The sequence below is a fragment of the Halyomorpha halys genome, unplaced genomic scaffold (genome assembly GCF_000696795.3).
Source record: "Halyomorpha halys isolate HHAL.00 unplaced genomic scaffold, Hhal_1.1 Scaffold560.1, whole genome shotgun sequence".
Classification (NCBI taxonomy): Eukaryota; Metazoa; Arthropoda; class Insecta; order Hemiptera; family Pentatomidae; genus Halyomorpha; species Halyomorpha halys.
In genome coordinates, this window is record NW_027105487.1 from 76,872 (window position 1) to 89,907 (window position 13,036).

Genomic DNA, 13,036 nt, shown 5'->3' on the forward strand with positions numbered 1-13,036 from the left:
GCTATTTTTTAATTGAGGCTTCATCATTTTGTCTCCTTGGTCGTTCTTCTTCGAGGAAACTCAAATTTTGTTGAACTATTATTAGAGTAAATTGGGCTCTAAAATGACTCTTTATACGCTGATCTATCATTGTCGATCCGGTTCATGGGGAGGCGAATAATTGGGTTTCCTGTGTAAATTTTACTAAAGTCAAAGAGGAGCGTTTTGGAAGATTCTTTCCGAAATAATAATTAATTTTTAAGAAAGCTTTTGAAAATCTTTAACTTATTTTTTTGCTAAAAAACTAATGTGAACTTTTTAACGATTTAGCTGAAATATCTTCATTGGGTTCAACCCATATGTCAGAATTCAATAAGCAGTAATTAAAATTTTGTTTTCAAAACAGATTAAATTAATATTCATTTACATGTATATATATTTTTTTTTAAAGTTTTAGTTTTTTTTCTCATTGAATACAAGAGTCCTGTTTAAATACTTGAGTGTCACGGAGTTTCGTACATTACGGAGTATGACAAAAAAAGAAAGAAAAATGGTCGTAATATGAAATTGTGTGTACTTATTTCACTCGTAGATATAGTAGTTTATCAGCTTAGTGTTTTTTATTTCATAGGTTCATTAGAATACAATAAGTAATAATCTTCATGTACTACAATGTCATTATAAATATTTATCCCATGAGTTCGAAATTGCTTCACGGACTGGTATCAGTTTTTTTTAAACATTGTTTCGTGATATATTAATTACCGTTTAGTAATCCCTTTGTTCCTTTTGGAATATACTTCGAATTGTATGACGTTGAAGTAGAATTAAAAATATATTAATAATTAATTTAAATTTATTAAAAAATACCAAATTTACATGAAGAATTGAACATTTTAATTATTATTTATAATTAAAAAAATAAATTAACTTCAAAGCTACTTGAATACATTACTCATAATTTTAAATTGTTCTTCAGATTTAAAGATAGATCGTTGATTGCATTATCGTCGCTCTGAAAAAATAACAAGAATATAAAAATAACAAATAATAAAAAATAACACGACCTATGATTATAGCATCACGGAAGTATTGCTGTGATTAATGAATTCATCATTCCTATTTGCATATGTCGGAGTGATAATCCATGTCAGCTCTTTGAGGAAGATACTCAAGGATGTCTTACGCATCTCTAGCATTAGAACTTCATTCCATATGTCAATGATCAATGGTATTTGATGTGTGAACAAAAATGTTCTTAAGCCAGTGCGAAAGATATGATCGAGTATGTATCTGTTGATCGGGGCAGTGATTTATGTATTGAGAACCAGAATACTATGGCTAGAATAAATTTTTTATTTACTTTTTTATAAGACGCTTTATAATATTTCGTTCACTTCATCTCAATAAAACACATAAGAAACTGATTGCTTTAAATAATAGCTTCTCAAACATAATTTATTACAATGATAAAACAGCAATAACCCGTATTTTTAAGATTATACTATTACCGTATGTCTTAAAAGTTATTTTCTATGATCAGCCTCATAAAATATAATATATAAATATTAAAAAAAAAAAATTGGCTATAAAGTAGTTTTACAATAATTGCTTGAACCATCTCCTTTATCAAACGTTTTCTTAAGTTATCCTAATCTGTGTAATGAACTTGTTTTCACAAATATGATTTTTTTCGATAACAGAGACCAATATACGCACGCTAGTTCTTTTAAGGTAGCTGGACGAGGTTAAGCTTGACATTAAGCATGCTTTATTGGGAATAACCCGGAGGATTCCCGGATATGTGTTCCTGTTAGAACAACTTTTTTTTTAAATTTAATATATTTATTGAAATTTACAACTGTACATTATAATACATTCAGTAAATTTGATGTACGTTATAATGGAGTGAATGGAGGTGTGTAGAGAACTACCCATGGGAACACTCTAATGACATTTTACATTAGTAGGTTTCGTGGCCATCTTCTTTTCAGGCGCCTCGGAGGATTGTCAGGAATGGAACAGGATGCAAGGTTAGAAACTAGTGGGTTTGGGTGGTTTGGGGGTTTGTAATTGAAGAAATGATATCTGACAGAGAACAAATATTAAAAAAAGGTTATGTTCGACTCAGAACCTAAAGTTAGTTTAAAATGCTCAAAACTACACGATCGAGTATGCCACATTTATTATAATTATGGCTAGTTCAAACAAATGCTTGCGCTTACTTACAAACGCTCAAGAATGCTTATGAAAAATATTTATGTGCATTCTTGTTAAGCATTCTTGAGAATTCTAATGATAAACAATTTGTTTTATAACCTAATCAGATCTGCCCTATGTGTTTTTATTTATTTTTTTAAAAATTGTAAACATATTTTTATATCTAAAAATGGACCAAAAATAAAAAAATTAAATTAATGAGAAGAATGGTATGCTATGTCGGTTACCCAATGCATTCTATAACACCGCTAATAAGAAATATACCTTATCAAATTTTAGTATACGATTAATAATTTCAATGTTTTTATAAAGTTTTATAAAGAATTCCCAACTCGATATATACTAGGTTCTATATTTATCATTTTGACGTGAGAATCATGAGAATTAATATTAAACAAAATGAAGGAAGCAAGCTTTCAATGCAAGATTGGAGTTAGGCCTTGATTTATGTTATGAAAATGAATTCTTCTAATTTAAATAATTCCTGTTTAGGGAAATGTCTTGACAAGTGAAACTATGATGGATCATAATCTTATATTTTCTTATTTGCATAAACATGAGGACTAAATGTAAATCAACGTCTCGTTTTGAGAGAAACGCCTTGTAAAAACCGTTAATCATAGATATTATTGTACTATTAACGATACAGCTATATTGTAGTTCACGCACTAGAAAGCATTCTGGCGACAAAACGGTCGATCTCTGAGATAAAGACTCAGGCGATGCAGACCCGTTTAACCGCTCCTTTGAGAACCAGAATTAGCTCCGTGACTCGTACCTATGTAACATATCACAACCACACCTTTTTAGTACTATCGTATAGCGGTTTATTGCGCATATTTTCAGCCTTTGTTGCATATGTTATAGTGTGCAGGAGTAAAGGAATTTCAAATAGTTTTTAAAAATAACCTTAGTCTTTGTTTTGTTCTATACGAATTTATATACCATTTTTAGGAGCCCTAATTTAATTTGAATTAGAAGGTGCTGTTTACTAAATTTTTCAAATATTTGCTATTTTTTTTCGCTTGTAATTAAATAAATCCTAATCATGGCAGTTTATCTATTTATCTATATCACTGCTTTGTGTCCCTTATAATATTATAATTGAGGAGTATTCTATCAAATTAAAAAAAAAAAATAAAATAAAAAATCCTAATGATGAGAAGTGGATATATTAACTTTTTCTTTCAATTTATATGTATATATGTATTATTTATAATTTTTCTATGAATCATATTTTAGTTTAATTACATTTTTTGTCTACTTTTATTCATTACCCACTTGATTAAGATGAAATCTGAATTGGTTTTGGGATTTATTTTTTAAATATTATTTATAATGGAACCCTGGTTTTTACTTTCACTTATCGCTCCCTGGTCGAGGTACCGCCGTTCTTACCCCATCAGAACTCTGTACACCTCTTAAATTACAAATATTAGAAAGATGTTAGGCCAAGTGGGATGAAAGTTCTCTGAGTAAATTAAAAAAAAATCAAAAGATAAGTAAAACCATGGTCGATATCCTACCGCAACAGCCGCAGAGAGGAAGTTGCTCTAACCCGCTTGAGAATAGGTTATACTCTCCTCATGCACTCTCACCAGATCAGAAAACTGCCACCTCCAACGTGCAAATATTGTCAGTCCATTCTCATGATTAGACATATTTTTGAAGAATGTACTTATTATTTGCCAACAATAAACTGGATAGGACTGACCCCAAATTTATCAGAAGCTCTCACAGATGAGGAAGCTAAAATTACATTAGTGTTTGAATTTTTAAAAGCACATCGCCTTCTTTCTAAATTATAACTCCTCTTCGATTTTAATTTTTTTTTAAATTTATTATTTTTATTTTATTTATTATTAATTTTTACAAAACTTTTAGCATACCATAGGCGTTCATGACCAGAGGGTTTTACGCCTTTAAGCAACAATAAACAAACAAACAAAATTTCACTTATTTAAATATAAAATATATATTTTACATCCACTTTTCTACGATGATTGTTTTTTATAGAATCACAGTTTATTTTATTTTGGTAAAACGTGTATGCCTGAAATATTTTAGGGATGGTTCACACTAGGTTAGTATATCTAATTTCAATCTATATGTTGAATTTTAAAGGTGATACTAAATTTCAAAATCATGTTAATATATGTATTTCTTTTATTTTTAATCATTTAATTCTTGATTGTAAAATTTTAATTAACCCTTACTATTAAATTACTTTTAACAGTCCTAATCTAACTTAAATATTAAACTGATTTGCATGATATGAATAGCAATATTCATAAAAATGTTCTCTTTTTTGTAAGGTTCTTCCTCGTAAAAAAAAAAATCAAGATAATTACTTTATCTCGTGATCAGTCAAGGCTGTTATTATGATACACAAGAAATCACAAAATAGTTTTATTCATATTTTTTATGATATGATAAGTTTTAGGATATTATTTGAGGTTCTATTGTAAACAGAAAGCATTTGTTACTGTCAGCATTAGATTATAGAATATCCATGCTTACTTAAGTTTGAAAGCATCTACCCAATACAGAAAACTTTCTGTGTCTTTATAGTAATTCTCAAATCCTTCTTAAAAGAAATCCTATGAAGTGAAAGTTTCTTTTCAATCCAATTTGTTTTCTTTCTCAACGGTCTTGGGGAAAAAATATTGAAGCAGATTTGTGATTTTGAATGTCCGATTAGAGACATTTATACAATAATTTCATTAATTCAAAACTGAAATAAAGTTTATACTTATATGAATATTTATAATAAAATAATGCTGGGAAGGCATAGTGACTTCCGATATTTTTTCCCAGTAATATATTTTATACTGAATGAATATTTCGAGACCGTTTTATAATCACGACTTAGCCATTATTATGGAAATTCTAGAAACAAACACAGTTTAAGAAATTTATTCCACAGCTAGCTTCCTTAAGACTGTCCTCTTACCAAGGTAGCTTATTTCTATCCTTGATGCTGGGTGACTTCATCCTCCCAATGACACACCATCAATGATTCCTCGATGACTGGTGTCCTTATCAAAGAGCTAGGTAAGGAGTGGCCTGCCGATGGCCCGGCACACGTGTCATCTGTGGCATTCCTCGACACGCTTTGTTCCCATGACACCCTATGAATTATTGATACACCCCCTATGAATCGGGATAGGGGTAATTGTTAGGAACCCTCATACACACCTTCTAGGAAATGGATCAACGATGACTGACTTTCCGTAAGGATACTGTCATGATGCTCTAGGAATAATTTCAGGTACGTTAGGAAGCAAAGCAGAATATCAATATTCCAACATTTCAGATGTGTATTGAATCATTACCGGTACTTTGTGGTTCTTTGTGATATCTTAATAATTCAGTACAAGGGATCTGGAATTAAAGATCGAAATTTGAGGTTACAAATAAATAGTTTTTCTGCTACTTTTGTACCTTTCCTTACCACCACCCGGACCATCTTCCTACAATCAATTATATTCGGTCAATTATTTATCTTCCAAACTGAAATCAATATTACGTTTCTTATTATTAACTCCTTTCTATATTCATCTGGAAAATCAAATAAAGTTATTCTTGTCTTGGACGATAAGTTTTTAGAAGCCAGTAGTTCTTCTAAGCTACTTAATGCCGACCAGAATATTACATATTTGTTTGTAGATGGTCGGGGGTGCGGTCAGCAAAGATGCACAAACAAAACAAAACCTATTTATATATGTATATATAGTTGACTGTAAAAATTGATATATAAGAAGATGGTCAGGGTTGCGGTCAAAAGTGAAACAAAAATAGTTGTAAACTATTTTTGCTTCACTTTTGGCGGCAACCCTGACCATCTTCTTCTATATAAAAACCTATTTATGTGTGCCGATGTTTCGACCTAAATTTCAGGTCTTCATCAGGGCTGAAAAACAAAACCAGATAACAACCTTAATTTAGAGAAACATAAAAATAAAATAATAACAAACAAACTTGAAAATATACAAAAATATAACTATATTTTCAATATTCTCTTCTACGTCTTGTCCTCATATCAATCTACGGTCAACGATTGACACCTCATCACATTTACTATAATCGCATTAATAGCCAACCAATATTTAAAAATAATGTGTTTTGAATACAAAGGCGTGAAATTAAGGCCTAATGATTATTTTATAACTGTATTTTATTAGATAGTTGTTATTTATTTTAATGGTTGTATTTTTTAAATAGTTATTTATGTTGCAATAATGCGTTTCAAAGTAATTGTCATGCTTTTATAACAGGAACTTGTAATAATTTTTTGTATTTAGTAAGAAATATTAACAAAGCTAATTTATAGCAAAAAAAGCTTTAAAATGTATTTTCAATCAATTCTCCGTGGGCTTCGTAGTACAGGTTCCCACTCTGAATTGAGTTAGTGTTAAAGCAGGGCCTTTTAGAGTGTTCAAAATTTGTCTTCCATCTCCGCCTTCTATTTTTAGGTCTTCCACATATATATATATATAAATTAAATGTTATAACATAAATAGCCGATAAATATTTTATGTTACAAAAAATAAGTTAATGAAAAAATGATTATTAAATAACTTTTACTAGAAAGGATATTTACAAATTATTTAACAATGATTTTAATTAATTTCTTTGGTATTTACTAATAACTGATTCATAACGTATTCATTTACTTAAAATTTTAAATCTGATCAAGAATTTCTTTTTGTTGCCGAAACATCTTTGATACGATAATGTTCTAAAACAAAAATATAAATACCTTCAACATAAAAGCTAGTTATTATTCTGATGATTTACTAATCATTGAGTTTAGTAATTTCGGTGATTCAAGGATCTTCGTTCATCATATTTATAATCGCATCTTGTTATTTTTAGTTATTTTAAAATTTTGATGTTTGAAAACTGAAGTATTTATTTTGTTATTTGGCTGGTATATTATTGCATAAAAAAATGAATGTGTGTCACCACAAAGTGATAGTGCACGTATATATCTTAATTGCTGGTTACACAACTTTTTGAATGTCAAGGCTTTGATTGTAGAGAAAGATATATTCAAATGAGTTAAAAACAACAGGCAACTAGTTACATCTTGATCAAAGTTAGAAAACTTAATGATAATCTCAATATTATATTCTAATTTCTTCAAAAAGGCACTTTTTTTTATCAATTTTAAATTTATCAAATTGTGGAGATTTGCCACATAGAAGAAGGGAACCGAAAGGAAAAAAATGTGTGCACTCCTTGTTAACTTTAACCTGTGTTTGAAAATAAGTAAGTCCAATTACACAACGTAGTAATTAGCAATTTAAAGTCTGGACCACAATTATAAATGCAGACGGACCACTGAAGCTGGTTGCAAATAAGGTAGTTCCAATTATAAATTCCAATTAGTTGTAATTTCAAATTATAATTATTGTAACTATATTTCAAAGTACATAAAATAGTAATAGGCATTCGATTCTAAAAATGAAAACGAATTTTCGTTAAGCACGAGCTGTTCAAAATGTGTAGACAAATGCGAGATGTTCTATAAGTAATGAACTTGGAAGTTAAATGTGGCGTGTGGAATGAAAAAAAAGTATATATATATGAAAAGGTTCTTTACTTATATTGATTTGAAAAAGTTGAAATTGTGCGGCTTTCAGTCGTTTTATATCTTTTGAAAATCTCAGGAAGTAGATGTGTAGTAGAAACTATTATTTATTAAACAAGTTAAAAAAATCAAGAACTTTTACTAGTCAGTAGTAAATTCTTGTGGCAGGACATGAATTTCATTAACTGATGGTTTAACATGAAAAGGATAGTAGTCGTTCGTTTGTGTCATTTCTCGTATACCTGAAGAAACAAATAAGAAAAACAGCCGAAATACATTACCGGCTTGTAGAGACATTTCTTTCCTCCCACATGGACATATAAGGATGTGTTTCAGTCAAGTTAGTTCAGTCTACTCTGTAAGCCCGTCATATTTGTCTCGTCCTTCGTTGCCTCCCTGGAGGGAACGTTTCTGGTTTTATCGTTTTATAAATATTATGTAAAAAGGAAACATTATGAATAAGTTAAGCAATCAGAAATATAAAACGATCGGGGCTTCCGAAATTGTTTGTTCACGATAATATCATTGTAACCTTGTTTACTTTACCAATCTAAGAAACCAATGATATCCAATGTACACGAGATTATCAAACTAATATAACTTTAATCCTGAGGTCTCATGAATAATCACCCTAACTTTGGCAATCTTTAGCACCTATGTTACAATGCCATCATCTTCGACATTTCCAATAATAAAACGCTAACTGTCGAAATCTATCGGTCAACCACTGGAACAATTGATTAAATATGCGTTGAGGTGGTAGCTATTTTTGAAACATATCTGCAAACAGATAGTTTTCTGTAATAAACAAATCTTCCCAATCAATGTTTGTTTTTATTTGAAACATTATCAGCAAGCTATCAAACTGTAACTTTGACCTCACATGTGTAAATAAAAATGATGATATACTGAGATATTAATGATGATATTATTTTGAAAGTTTGAAAACCTAATTAGACATCTAGATTAAATAAATAATTTGATGATATGGGGACGTACTACTTGGTGTTGTTTTCTTCCATGCTTTATCATTCTCTGTTCTCCTGATTATTTCATTGAATAATTGAGAATGCAACCTGGGTCTGGTCAAGACAGAAATTATCCATGAGTATTATTCTTCATTGCTGCTCATTGAAATCATTTTTATTATTCATTATTTTATTACAATTATTTTAATGGTATGGAAAGAGGCTCACTCAATATTGTTGGATACTCTATAGGGCTAGACTCTATGGATACTCTATAGCAATGGATATTAAATTTTTTTTGTAATTACCTATCGACAGAATAAGTACACCATTATTTAAACCCATTCAGTCTCTTTTTCCCAGGTCTAGTCTCTTTTAAGAATTATTATATAGACGCAGAAAATCAAAATAGTTTCAAATTAAACGAAAAAATAATGTCTCTGCTAGTCATCACATACCATGCCGGTGAAATGCTTTTGTTCCCTTTTGACATGTTATAATTACATTCTCTCTCTCTATGATTCTAGTTCGGAATGTCAATCAGTATCAACGCCGTTCCGTCGCCGAGAAATAATTTGTCTCCAATCATCATGCCTCTTAACTGTACCCATAAATAGAAGTAATAAATAACTTGTCCTTGTGACAACTAAGCCTACACAAGATGGATTTAGTAACAATTATTTAATGATGAGATAATGAGTGAAGTGATGTAATTGAAGTAGGAGCGAGTATAGTAAAGGAGGGGCACAGACGGATATAATTGGGCTATAGCATCTGTGTAAGGGTGCGGCATGTGTGCTTGGCTGGGGATCCCAGCCTGGAGTCTCTCTGTGGAGGGTAATCATCCGTGGTAATATGTTCATCCTATTTGGAACCTGATCTCAGCTTCTTCCGTGTTTCAGAATTTCGGTTGAATTGATTTCGTGTGAATGTAGACCATGGGGTCTTCAACAAGCGGGTAATTTGAACCTAATAGCACTAACGTGGCTTCAGCCATCTTTCATGCTGTTTATTGTTTGCTTCCCAAAGTACCCTCATCGTTCAGAATAATTGTCAGGAAAATGTCTTTACCTAACTAGAAAAAACCGACACCAATACAACGAGTAACTGGTTTTGGCTACACTCTGAGCCAACTTGAAACTAAGAGCCCATCTGGGGCCACTATCCCTAGGCCTCCTAACTGATTTGATCGAGGAATTGAAACTGTTAAAAAATTAACTGAGAATTACGATGACGTTAAGAGAGACAAATCAGTCCATCGCTGATGTCAAAGAAAATTGACGTACTTAAAACAGACTGTGAATATGTACTTCTTGATTTATATTATAGTAAATTAAGATGAGTTTCTATAGTGTATTTTAATGTTGATCACTTTCAAAATATTAAATAAACAATTATTTTAACTAGTATACTGTTTAATTCTGCTGATAAACCAAAGTTGTTCAGGAACTAATTTGAAGGGCTCCCCGTCTGTAATCTGGACCTACCCTAAGATGAAGATGGCTCCGGGTACAGTACTGGTAAAACAGCAGAATATCTTGTTCTGATATCATTTATTAGTTAAGAAACATCTTTACCACTTCAATCGACTGTTCTATAGAGAACGCAATGCGTTTATGAGCTATATATTTCATTACTAGTTGTGGACAGAGACTTATAAAAAAAGGTTTACTCATTCTTGGGATTGAGCAGTTCAGATTCAATCCTTGTAAATAGCATTTTCGATTAGAAATTCTTGTCCCGAACCTTGACAATTACGAGAAAAAGTGATTTCAATTAAAATTACAATTAATTTTATAGTGAATTGGAGAAATAAAATAACAGTTACAAATAATTGTATGTTGTAATTACAACTAACTACTGAAATTCTAATTGTTGTCGTCAATATCAATTACTAGTTGAGCCGAAGTAATTGAAATCATGAATTACCATAAAATGTAATAACTTTTTGCTCAATGAGTATGCATGGTATATACAACAAAAATTAATCTTTTATCTATACTCCGAATCGAACCTGAGCCAAAGCATTACGAAACCACGACTTTCCATCATTACCACTCTTATTATAGCTGCTAATTAAACTGACATATGTAATACACTTAATTAATTAATTAATAATATATGGTTTGTCAGCAACATTCAATTACATAGAGATGTAGTTTGGTAACTTCTTATTTACATAGTATGATTCTTTAATAATTCCCAATAGCTAATTATGATTATGTACAATATGTTGTACAAAAAACTGCCCTTCTGCTTGTTATAAATATACTTTTATTTTAATATCAACATACATTAGCTAATATTTTGCACCATTTTATATATTATATTTATTTGAAAATAGAACGTATACATTTTTTTAATAGTTATAGTTGTTGGGTATATTAAATTATTTATGAACAAATTTGTGATATATTTAATATTTTCTAAATTTTTCTTTTTTTTTTTACAGGTTAGTACCAGTTTAATCTTACATCTACTATACTGCAAAGTGGTTGGTATGACACTTCTTAACTCCAATAATAATAATAACTCTAGCTATCTCGTTTAAAAGAAAAATAAATAATTTCTGTTAATATATTACTAAATTTGTTTACTAATTTTTGCTAATAATTAAATAGTTAATTATTTATTTTTAAGTCTAATTCGGTCGATAAATAGTATATTTTATGATAGATATTCACTATTTAGAGACTACTGAGAAAATCTAGGTAATTAATTCATTCTTTTTTTTCAAAATTTACGACACAATTATTTTTGATAGATTTTTAATGCCAGACAACTAGAAAAAGTAAACTCGAATGGCTTAAATTCCCTGTTAAACTGTACGCTTAAAGTGTTATGAATAGATATATCAAGATACACTTTTTTTTCTGAAGATACTTCCTTCTTTCCCAATAATTTCCATCTAAATTCATAAGTACCTATGGAATAAATTTTCTAGGATTCGAAGTATTGTTTTTATTGTTCGATGTATTGTCAATAAGTTTTCTGTCTCACTTTGTTATTTATTATTTTTGTATTCAATAAAGTGTTTAATAACGATGGTTAGCCAAAATTCCAAATTTCTTCGTATTACTTCTTTAGTTACTCAATTACTGTTTGTGTACCTACAATTTGGAGATTATTTCAGTCCTACTTTTCTTTCTTACTAAGAACATCGTAATATTTATGCATTTTTTCTTTGTAAGAACGGTGTGGATTCTATCATACTTATTATTTTCTCATTACTGAATTTAATGAACCTCTCAGAATGATAAATATTTAAAAAGTTTTAAAATATTTTAGAGTATACCGTTTTTTGAATGACTACAACGCTAGAATATGCGTTTTGTTCTGTTTCTGCAGCATTGTTCATTCTTCTTGTAGGTTGGGCATCAGGCATCAGCTAACGAGAGTCCTGAATGACATCCTGTGAAATTAGCATGCCCCTCAATAAAATAGGTTTAACGCAATAGCATACGAATACAAAACTGTTTAGATTTTGACACCCCTGAATCAATTGGTCCAGTTGGCTGAATGTTATCAATCAGCGGCGCACCTTGGGCCTTTGTCATTTGTGTGCTGTAATAGCTTTGACTGTACTGACACGGCTTTTACTGAGAGTCTCTATATTGTGTTCTTACCCACCATTTATTTTTTTGTATATGTAATACATTTTTTATATTCCTGGTTGGAATCGAACATAGAACATTGTAAACCAAGCACTCTTGAACCCTAGCCCTAACTTGCACTTTTAACATGTCCTCAAAAACTATCATTGCACTAAAAATGAACTTTATTCTAGAGAAAATGTCGACATTTCTCATTCTTTTTGTGTCATAAATTTACTCTTAACTTTCAATCCCTCTAGTTAGGATAATTTTGTTCTATGAAATTCAATATTAGAATGTTCAGTTTTTGGAGAATCTTCCAATTTTTATAAAATCAAAGTTAAGGTTAGAAAAACTTCATGAAATATTTTTTTTTAAATATTGCCTTTCCATAAGAGAGTTATCATGAATCGTTTAACTTTAAAATCGGAATTAGAATCATAACCAAACAGTTAAATGAGGCCGTATAAATAATATTTTTAATTTGAGATTACTGTGGCTTTTTATTTGTATCTAAAAAATATTAAATTCTATTTAATTTATTAATTAATAAATTAACGAATTTTCAAGCAGTATAATAATGTGTAATGTTAGGAAGAAGGAAAATTGTCTACTTTAAACACTTCAATACGAAAAGAAAAGTTTAATAAATGGACTTTCTGGAAACATTGATTCACTGC

General features: G+C 30.0%; 1 long non-coding RNA gene across 1 annotated transcript in view; it reads left to right on the top strand.

The window, feature by feature from the left end:
• Positions 1 to 11,281, top strand: part of LOC106684257 (uncharacterized) — a 76,593-nt gene extending 65,312 nt beyond the window's left edge. The window contains exon 4 of the long non-coding RNA XR_010844553.1: positions 11,216 to 11,281. This is a non-coding gene — a long non-coding RNA (uncharacterized lncRNA). The remainder of the gene's footprint in view (positions 1 to 11,215) is intronic.
• The last annotated feature ends 1,755 nt before the right edge of the window (positions 11,282 to 13,036 follow it).